The sequence below is a fragment of the Ochlerotatus camptorhynchus genome, unplaced genomic scaffold, assembly GCF_037179485.1.
Source record: "Ochlerotatus camptorhynchus isolate MF236.1 unplaced genomic scaffold, CSIRO-AGI_Acam_v1.1 ptg000010l, whole genome shotgun sequence".
In the NCBI taxonomy this organism is placed as follows: Eukaryota; Metazoa; Arthropoda; class Insecta; order Diptera; family Culicidae; genus Ochlerotatus; species Ochlerotatus camptorhynchus.
Window position 1 is genome coordinate 3,676,747 of NW_027040502.1, and position 11,665 is coordinate 3,688,411.

The 11,665-nt window shown below is 36.0% G+C and overlaps 1 protein-coding gene across 2 annotated transcripts in view; it reads left to right on the top strand.

The window, feature by feature from the left end:
* Positions 1–11,665, top strand: part of LOC135700113 (2,3-bisphosphoglycerate-dependent phosphoglycerate mutase-like) — a 45,770-nt gene that overhangs the window by 9,577 nt on the left and 24,528 nt on the right. The window lies entirely within an intron of this gene.

Consider the following 11,665-nt stretch of genomic DNA (forward strand, 5'->3'; position numbering starts at 1 on the left):
GGAAGGAGGATGAATGCAGCACTGATTTTAGTAAGAAGTTGATCCAACCAATTAATCAGTCGAGTCAGGATTGTGTGAATATGATAAAGCTTGCTGAAGTTTCGAAGCTAATGGAAAATGAGTGGATGAAGTTGGAGCAATTACGGAAAGAGCAAGAACACAAGGCAGGTGTAAATGAGAAGCATGTTTCGGATCAAAGACAAAAGCTCGAAGCAAACTGGAAGAAATGACTTTTGAAGGGGGGGGAGGGGCTGGAGGTTCCGGAATAGATTCAAAATCCATTTCGGATTTTCGTTTCCCTTTGTTAAGATACTTACCTAAGTGGGTTTCCGCATCCATGACTTCGGTTTTGTTGCGGGCCGTTTTCAGTTGATTGGCAAAGCTGGGGCAATTTTTTTCCGAATGTCAACAAGAAGGAAAAAATGCAGGGCACGCTAAAAATCGTTTACCCAAATTCTATATTGTTGAAATAAACATGCTTCTGACTTTCATTCAAACATATATATTTTTGTTGCAAACATGGTTTTAATTTATTTTGAATTATTCATATGTTTATAGAATGAACATTTTTATTTTTGATTTAAATGAACAAAATTCGGTTCCGTGTATACATAGATGAACTCGACTGAAGCAACAATCAATACGAAACTAACGATTTTAAATGGTCTCACTACTTGACTAGCCTATTGGTCCCAAGCAAACGATTAACGTACCCCATTCGAGTCAAAATTCTAGTACTACGCAATGTTTGTTTTGATTTGCTATGAAAGTTTGACAGATAAAATGAGGGGTTATTGATTTTTCCTATGTTTCGAGGGGTGAATCGATTAGCTTGGGACCGAAGAGAGTACCAGAGCTGAGCCAAAAAGTTGAGCACGTTATTTCGGAACCTTCTAGTCTTAGAGTTACCTCTATGACTGAAGTGAGGCCCCGATAGAACACGCAGAAAAATTTATCGTTGAAACAAAAATATTTGAGGTAAATTTAAACGTAAACTCAGTTTGTTCTGGCCACAAAAATAAACAAGGTTTATTTCAAACGTATTCCATGTTTAAAGTCATGTAATATTAATGTTTAAAATAAAAATAATTTTACGTTTATTTTTAAAATATTCGTGTTGAAAATAAACGTGAATATTTTTGTTTGGTTTGACAACAATGCGAACAAAAATAAATATGTTTATTTTAAACATGCTTCTTATGTTTGAAAGAAACATACTTAATTTTAAATTATATTAGCATTTGAATGTAAGATAAAGCAGAAAAATGGATTGCTAAGAGATGAAAAAACGATCTGCAGGAAGATCCCGAATTCAAGATCCCAAATTCAGTTTGATTACAATGCTCGTGGCAATGTAGGATTGGAAATGCAGGAATCGGAAGAAGATGAGGATGATGAGAAACCGTTGAGTTAGGTAAGGAAGGAGGATGAATGCAGCACTGATTTTAGTAAGAAGTTGATCCAACCAATTAATCAGTCGAGTCAGGATTGTGTGAATATGATAAAGCTTGCTGAAGTTTCGAAGCTAATGGAAAATGAGTGGATGAAGTTGGAGCAATTACGGAAAGAGCAAGAACACAAGGCAGGTGTAAATGAGAAGCATGTTTCGGATCAAAGACAAAAGCTCGAAGCAAACTGGAAGAAATGACTTTTGAAGGGGGGGGGAGGGGCTGGAGGTTCCGGAATAGATTCAAAATCCATTTCGGATTTTCGTTTCCCTTTGTTAAGATACTTACCTAAGTGGGTTTCCGCATCCATGACTTCGGTTTTGTTGCGGGCCGTTTTCAGTTGATTGGCAAAGCTGGGGCAATTTTTTTCCGAATGTCAACAAGAAGGAAAAAATGCAGGGCACGCTAAAAATCGTTTACCCAAATTCTATATTGTTGAAATAAACATGCTTCTGACTTTCATTCAAACATATATATTTTTGTTGCAAACATGGTTTTAATTTATTTTGAATTATTCATATGTTTATAGAATGAACATTTTTATTTTTGATTTAAATGAACAAAATTCGGTTCCGTGTGAAAAATAGAACAAGTTCTGCACGCTCTAGTTCGTCATGCATAAGAGGTACAGATTAGAGTTATCGACAAAAGTTGTAGTTAATATCAAAACCTACAAAAGTTTCATACATTTTTTAACGGAATTCTGTTGATGGAAAAAGTTAGAGGCAAATGAATGTAAATGAATGCACGAAATGAATGTAAATGATTTGTCATGCCTGCCGGTGGGTATCCGTTTGTCGTTTACAACTTCTTGATGGAATCCTTGTATCACCAGTTTTATGTATGACATTCTCTCACTAGTTTCGTTTGTGAGTAAACAAAGTATTGACCCGAGTAATAAACCTTAAAAACGATTGGCAAAATGTTAACGCTCAACAGTGGTGCCGTTTTATATTATATTGTTTGTGTCTTCCTTGTCATATTTTTTCTTAATGTGCCTAACAATGCGTCCTGTTGTGTTTCGGCACAGTGTGCAGATTTGATTGCCCCTTGCAATATTCTTTATTTCTGAAATTTTGTTAATCAAATATCAATATACCCAGTTGACTCTTCGACAAATAAAAAGGGAAACTACTATTTCTTCCAACGAGAAATCAGAGCATCTGAACATCAGACTCAAAAGATTCCAAGTCCATTCGAAGCTAAAACAATGATTATTTATTTAGTGAAAAAGACGATTTGGGTTTGATGCTCAGATTGAATTCAAGCTGTTCAAAAGTAAGAAAAAAATATTACTCGGAATTGAAAAATATAAAAAATAGTAAAACATATTTTCCCTTTATCTGAAAAATCTGTATATTTTTGAAAAATCTGTAATCTGTATATACAGATATCTGTATCAAAATATTGACAAAAATCTGTATGATTACAGATAAATCTGTATATGTGGCATCACTGGTTGAGCTTTGTATCGTATTATCACAAAATGAGAGTCGATGATTGGTAAAACGGTTTGAAATTGATGATAGAATAAGGAGAGCACAAAGAGCAATAATTTGTGCGAGCGAAAAAAAATCAAGCTTATGACTAGCTGCGTCAATGACAATGGCTCACTTTGACTCACTCAGCGAGAAAGATATCAGAGCAGAAGCCTTCACAAACCACAAGCATTGGTGCCTCTGAAAATAGCAATTAATTTTGTAAAATGTATACATCATCAGAAAGAGCTTCGCTTCTGAGCACAACAATATTTTTTCGAACTCGTAGACTCAGACTGCCATATCAATTTTTAAATCAAGATTAAAGCAAAATCATAACTTCACTGTTTGACACGCAAAGATGGTGATTTTTGCTAATGTAATCCCATTTATTTAAATTAGTTCCAGCGTATCAAAAATTAGATTTTGGTTCTATTTTCAATGCAGATCACGAATATGCATTTACCTCAACACTCTTAAAGAAACCATTGATTGTTAAGCAACTTTTTTTTGTTCTCCGGTCTATTTCGATCAGCACTCAAATCGACAAATGGCAGTGTAATTTTTCAACCAAACAGCGAATCAGGAAACAAATTTGCCCTATGCTTTACTACCACCACTGAGGGTGCAAGGCATCTAAGTCTCAATTTTAGATGGTCGGAAAATCTCACACAAGCGAATCAATCTTCGAAAAATCTTTTTTCATCTGTTGCATCTAAATCCATCTACTCTCTTCGCTCTCCACCTTTTTGCAGGAAACCTTCAAAATCTTCATCAATCTTCTTTCACAACAGCAAAGCAAATGTTTTTCTTCATCTTAGATAGAGTCGCTCCCTTCGTACCAAAAGCATACGTTTATATCTACTCTGCAGTCACGAAACGTTATCTTTCCTACTTCTTACTTAAAGCCCTACAGTAAAAGTATGGACGTCTGTCAAAAGTTGTTCCGATCGAACCGCTTGCTCGATTGGAACAGTTTTTTTTCTCAGTTTTATGATGACAGTCGTCCATACTTTAACTAGAGGGCTTTACTGTAAGTCAGTCAACACGTTCTATGTTATCGGAACGCATATAAATGTCCGAAAACATTAAAAAAAAATTACCTAACATGCCCTTCACTTCCATTCGCAGCCCTCTAAATTTATAGTCGCAGTTTCCGCGCGCCACCATTATGTTGCACAGTAGCCGGTGCAAAGCAACACCCTCTCTCCCATGCTCCAATGTTTGCCCGCCGTCACATACCGCCTCGAGCGCCTGCGATAGACGGAGTTGGTTATAGGGATTAGAGTAATTCCACGCTAAATGATGAAGCGGTTTGCATTAAACTTTGCATAAATGATTTTTATGGTGAATCTTGCAAAGCTTAGCGGCACCGGTGGTGTAGTGGTAAGCGTGATTGCCTCTTACTCCAAAAATTAAGCTCAAAGATAAAAGCCAACAAGCTAGTGATGAAAGTATGCAAATCAGCAAATTTTGTATGCCTCAGCAAAGTTTTCAATTGCAGTAAAACATACTATGCCGAAATATGTACAGGGTGAAAAAAAACCTGGAAAACCGGGAATTTACAGGGAATTTAATTTTTTCTGGAAAAACCTGGAATATTCAGGGAATTTTGGTTCCCCTCAGGGAATTTTCTAATTATCACTTCATTCGTAATTCAAAAGAAGTTTTTCGTTCAGTTTCTCGAAACGTTTCTTAAGGACACTGAACCAAAGATGAATACTAAGATGAAACTGTCGGAAGAAAAACTTTCTATTTTAGTGTCCTCTTTCACGGTCCCTTTCATCCAATGAATACCCCCCGTATTCAAGGTAATTTTGTGGTTTTGCTGCCCCCTCAGTAGAGATGAAATTTTGCGCTCATTTTTATCAAAACAATCACACCAAAATCAGAGATGTCCCATTTTTTAATTACTCGATTAACAACTAATCGATTTTTTTTGTTCGCTGTGCTGCCATTTTTCCACCAATGAGAGTGCAGCACATGTATGAAACGATCGGTGATGACCCTCTGGAGATGTTAATGCTTATATCGGCATGATATAACCGATTACAAATATTTTACTTTTCGGTTCGTTAATCGATTAATCGATTATTCGAATGAAAGTCGGCCATCCCTAGATGAATGTGAAACGTCATTTCAAATATAAGGACCGTCATAAATAATGATACAATTTGAAAGGGACCGGGGCTAATCACAAATTACGTCCCCACGGTAACTGAAACAAACACGAGTGTTCACCGGTTGACTGAACTAAGCATCTGACAGCTAAGACAACGTGTGCGAACGAGACAAGTTCATTCAGCGAGTCTTGTCACGCTCGCTCTTCGCTGATTTGTATGTGGAGGATCAAAATCGTCGTAAAAAGGAAACAACCGAAAAAGAGAGACTGGCAACCATCAAAAGGAAGCATACGAAGCATGTATTGTATAAGAATAATCATGCCAGACAGCAGGTCTGAGAGCCTACATAGAATTTTTTTTGAGCTTGAGAGAGGGTCGAAGATCTACTGAGATATTTGTTGAGCTTCAGGGTAGTTAGTAGATCTTGAGAACAGAACTACAAACAAATTAAAAGTTATTAACAGAAATTCATAAAAACCAAATCACAAGATCTTCAGATAAATGTTCAAAGAAATTTTCAAAACTTCAAGCAAGCAAAAATAATTTCAAATCAATTTGTAAAACTATAAGTGAAATTTTGCAAATCTTCAGGGAAATTCGCATAGCTTCAGACAAGCACAAGAATCTACAGTGAAATATAAAGTATTTCACAGAAGTTTGGAGATCCTCGAAACATTATTCAACATCATAAAAGTTCGTAGATCTTCAGAACAAAGCTACAGAACTTTGAAAAAAATTACAGGACTTTTAAAAAAATCACATGAATCTCAGAAATGTTAATGGATCTTCAGTAAAAATTTCAGAACTTCATGGAAGTTCGGCGATTTAAAAAAAAAATATTTACACGATTTCAGGAAAATTTGTAGATCTTAAGAGAGACATTTAAAACTTCAAAGAAGCTTAAATATTTTCAGATAAATTTTGACAACTTTAGGTAATCTTCAAGGAAATTTTTAAATCTTCAGGGTAACCTGAGGAGAATTTACAAAACATCAGAGAAGTTTGCAGTAAACTGAGAAATTTATTGAGCCTCAATTTTTTTGTAGATCTTGGGAATAGAGCTACGGAGCTTAAGACAACTTTACAGAAATTTAAACATATTTGCAAGAATTTGACAGAAAGTTTCACACTAATGTGAGATCTTCAGAAAAATTCGTTAAATGTCAGAAAAACACATCAATTCCAAAAACAAATCGCAGCGAAGTACAAAAGTACAATATTTTGCAGAACTCCATGGAAGTCGGAAATAGATAGATCTTCAGAGAAGTCCATTGACCTTAAGACCGTAGACCTTTAGAGAAGTCTGTAGAACGTCAGAAAGTTCGTACGTTTTTAGAAAAAAATGTAAAACTTCAGCAAAACTCACAGATTTTCGGGAAAGTTTACCGATCTTTAGATCAAGAATCCACAAAGAAATTTAAAGAACTTTAGAAAAGTTCGGAGATCTACTGTGAAATTTATTAAACTTCAGGGCAGTTCGTAGATCTTAAGTTTAATAAATACAGTACTTCAGAAAACATTTCAGAATTTGAAATAAATTTTAGGAACTTCAGAAAAGTTCAGAGGGTAGATCATAAATCTACTCAAAAATTAGCAGATGTTTAAATAAATTTTCAGAATTTTACTGCGGTTCTTGGATTATGAAAGACATTTACAGAACTTCAGGTAAGTTCGCTGATCTTTAGAGATATTTGCACAGCTTCAAAAAAATTAGAAAATCTTTAGAATACTTCCTTTAACTTCCGGAAAGCTCAAGAATTTCTAGATAATCTTTTAATTCTTTAGAAAATTGTATAGATGTTTAAAGATATGTGTAGATGTTCATTGAATCGTAAAAATCTGCAGAGAAAATTACAGAACTTTCGAGAAGTTTGTAGATTATTAGAAATTTTGTGAACATCAGAGATAATTGTTGATCTTCAAGGATCTTGAATCGTCAGGGATTCAGGAACTTTGTAGATTTTTAGGAAAATTTACAGAACTTCTGAAGAACACACAGAATTTCAAAGAAATCCGTAGAACCATCGAGACATTTGCAGATTGTCAGAAAAGATTGTTGATCTTTAAAGAAATTTTACCGGAGAACAGAAACAAAACATCAGGGACGTCAGAAGGTTTGAAGACCTTGCAGAATTGAGTTGTTAACAGAAATTTTCAGAACTCAAGGAATCATGTATATCTAGTGAGAACTTTTCCCACTAGCTTGTCTAAAGTTGGTATCGACATCGTGGCGAAGTTTTGAAATCCATTTTCATCTTCATATCGCAGCTCTTGATGGACAAGATGAGCCAGATCCCTGCCGGTGTTCCTCCTGAGTAACCATTTCCTGCACCACAAAGTTCACCTTCTCTTTCTCATTTTATTTAAAATAATAAAAGCAAATACGTCTGCCGAAACTAGAGCAATGTTCCGGTAATTCATGATGGAAGTATTTACTTTTGATTTCTGATACAGTTTTGTGTTGAAATCTAAATTGACAGTTCTTTCGACATGTGCAGGCAATGTATATATTAAACAACCTATGTGTATCTGTTCTGCTGTAATATGCAATAACTTTTTTGCTGTGCCGACTTATAAGTACCAACGCCCAAGTTTGAACAATCGAAAATAACATAAATCAATAAGTACATAAAAGGGATTCCAGATGGATAAATAGATAAAATAATAATGTGAATAATTTGTATGCACCTGGAATTTTTTTCATCCGACCTGGAAAAACCTGGAAAACTCAGGGAATTTGATTCCTTTGATTGAGTTGACACCCTGTATGTATGTAAACAAACTTTGATAGAGTCATACGGGCTCGAGCACTCCTGACTCAGAGCTTTTGGTGGAAATCAACTGAGAAAGAGCAACAAAGTTTTAAACCTGAGAAAATTTGCAAGCATCTTTTAATTAGCTTGCAAAATCAAATCGATTGATTCCGCACTACTTAGGTGCAACCTAACCCTTTTATTTTTTTTACACATTCCTTGGGGAGCCTACTATACGAGAAATATATGTCACGGCCTGCTAGATGCTCCATTTTTTCAAGATTTTTTTTTTTAATCTAAAATATCTCGATGTTTATGTGCATAACGGGTGTTCAATAAAAAATGAGAATGATTTCAGTGCCATCCAGCGCTCTTGTGAGAGCATCGCGACTAAATTGCGTCGTACGGCTGACCAGGGCCCCTTCTCCAATATTCATTGACGTTTTTTTCAGTGGCGTCGCGTCCACATGTGCAACCTGTGCACGACACAGGTGTAAATAATTCAAAAAAAAAATCGTTTAGATTTTTATAGATTTTATGGCCACATTATAGCTGTACTTCTTTACTCCAGACCACAAGTGACCATGAATAAACTATTTTATAGTGTGGCTCAATTGAATCTTCGACCTTGGTTTGCTTCAAAAAGGATTAAATTCAGTTCGGATGGTCTGCCTAATCCCTAATCCATTGATTTCTAAGCATGTCGATATCACTACCATGACAAAACTCGTTAAATAGTGTACCTAAAAGCGAGCTTTTTTGGGTGGCTGGTGGCAAGTTTGTGAATGGTCAAATGCCTGATGTAAGCCAAGCAGATCATCTCTTGAAACATACCACAAATTTTCCACAGTACATGGCAGTTTGCACCACTAGTTGTAATTGAAACTTTTAGCAGTCACGCGTCAAACGGGAGCAACACGGAAACAGCAGTGTGGTACGCTTTGGACGTGTATCATACTTGCAGACCGGTATGAATGTGTGAGTTTAAATTAGAAGAACATTTCGACAGTGAGCATGCATAAGGGCGAATACGCGATGATCGATTCTCTTCATCGATTTTCTCTTTGCATTGCTACAGCTAAGCGAAATTTTTTTCTAGAATTTGTTCAATGCAGAGTAGTAACAGGTTGTATTGTCTATCAAAAGCAACAGCAAACGCAGCGAGAAACGTTAAATCTAGCGAGTTATTAACAAAAGAGAAAATCGACGAAGAGAATCGATCATCGCGTATACGCCCTTATGCATGCTTACTGTCGATTTGTGATGTATGGGTGCCTAAAGTGTGCATTTCTTGCTGTGCACTTGGATATCTGATTGCAGGCAAAGAGAGTAATGGAGAAAGAGAGCGCAAAAGCTCGCTCTCACCCTCTTGTCAGTTGTAAATCTCTCAATCGAATCTCTCTGATGGTTGCGCCGGTGCGCCTGTACAAACTTATGAGCTTCCCTGGTCCATTCTGATAGTGTTGTTCTGATGAATAAAGAGTTGATTAATTCAAGTTTGCTACCCAGGGGACTTCATGAATTTGAAACTGTTTTGTATCAAAAAATGTTTTCGGAAGTGTTTGACGGATATTCTTCATTACGCTTCAGTCGAAAGAGAACTCTCCGACTTCCTTGCGATAAAAACGAGAATTAGTTAAGTTTTGCAATTCCTCCTACTTCGGTTAACGCAATAAGGGCCATACATACAGTTTGTTTACACAACATGATAGGCCCTTCAAATGTTACGTTAGGTAGTGATTAATATAGTAATATGTCCTTCGAATTCATAGAGCATTGAAAAAAAACAACAAAAACTAATATGTGGTGGAAAACTATAACGAACAAAGTTTGGTGCACAGGTAAACAAATGAGGCACGCGACGCCTCTGGTTTTTTTTTTTTTTTTTTTTTTTGAATAATAAACATTATGTTTTTAATATATAAAATACTGAACTCGTTGAAAAGAAATTTTTTTTTTAACCGTTAATGTCATTCAATCACCAAAAGTGGGTATCGAAATAACACCTATAGGGTAGAGCGCTACTTCGTCGTAATCGCCCATTTCCGTTCTATAAATCATAAAAGATCTATAATATCAATGATTTCACCGTGCAAAAATCAATGATAGGTTTGTTCCGATGCGTTAGTTCATTAGCTACAACATAAACCCTGTTAGAGCGCATTGTATGAATATTTACCCTCATTGTTCTCAAAACAATTGCCTTTTTCTACGGAAAATCCGTAGGACGAAGAAAATCTAATGGCGTTTCAATGCGTTAGGACGGAATTGAAAGTTGTAGAACGAATTTTTGATCAAGAAGCAGTATTAGATTTTAAACAATATCTCAACAATTTGTGACTTTTTATCAAATCCAACGGTACATATCGAAAGGTGAATAAATTTACAAGTCATCTTTGACAGAAATATTCCATTTTTTTTGTTTTAACTCGTTCAGAAAAGAGAAGTAAAGCGCGGGTTGTGCTTAGTAGTTGGGCAATACTCGAGCACTATCTCGTTCTACTCACACAGTTCTTGCACGAACCGTTCCCTGCTGCACACTAAGATTATTTTACCGAAATCTGTGAAATTTTACCGAAATCTCAACAGCTGAACGTTCGGTAAACAGTTCGGTGATTTTTCACTGATTTTCTGTGATTTTTCACTGATTTTCTGTGATTTTTCACAGATATTCGTTGAAAAATTACAGGGAATCTGTGAAAAATCACCGAACTGTTTACCGAACGTTCAGCTGTTGAGATTTCGGTAAAATTTCACAGATTTCGGTTGTTGTTGTTGTTGTTCTTTATTAGCGACCGTTTAACCATTTCTCGATGAACATTTCAAATGGTCCTATCTGCTTTGATCGATTCTCTTCATCGACTTTCTCTTTCGTTAATAACTCAGCTGCAAAACCTTTCCCTATTGTATTTGACGTTTTGGACGCTAGATAAGAACCTCTTTTATCAAACTATGTGGTAGAATTAGCGCGAAATCTGTTTGCATAGCAGTGGTTATGAAAAGAGAAAGTCGATGAAGAGAATCGATCAAAGCAGATAGGACCATTTGAAATGTTCATCGAGATTTGGTCATTCGGGTCGTTTTTGATAAATTTAATAAATTTGATAAGTTTAAAGCTTAAAAATTAGTATTTTAATTTATCACTTCTTAACCTATTTCCGGTTGCCTTCTTGGATCTGGTCATGGTCGTTGAGGACTGCTGCAGATTTGGCAGCTTTGAGTGCTGCTTTCTTCCATTGTTTCCTTAGTATGTTGATGATACCGATGATTAGCTGGATTGACACTATGACGAAGATAAGTGAGAGCTTCCAGTTGTGGTCTTCTAGGTATCCCGTGTGGATTTCTTGATTCTCGATTATGGTGACGTTCTGGTCACCATTTTGGGTGGTATCTTTGCTGTCTGCGTTTCCCATTGTATGAGTGCTGGATGTATGGTTGTTCTGTAGTTGAACCGTGGATGATTTGAATATGACTGTTGCTTGATTGCCATTTGTCGGCTTTATAAGTATTGCATTTTGCTGACAGGTCTCTTTGGTGGTGAATTTTGTTGCGTTCTTTTTGTGTTGAATCAGCATAGGTTCGATGTTGATTGTGGTTGTTTATATTGGCGTATGGATTTTGCTATCCTTCAAGAACTTGATTGTTTTTTTTCTATGGAATCGTCTCCTAGTATTTCATGTAAAGAGGAGCCCAGGTGATTGGTTTTTCTTTCTGCGTCGTAGCGGGGACAATCGATTAATATATGCTGAACGGTAATTGGTATTCCACAAGATAGACATATTTCCAGGTTTTCTTTTCTTGCAAGGTGGCCATGAGTTAATTTGGTATGTCCAATTCTTAGCCTTGTTATGATTCGGCTTGCA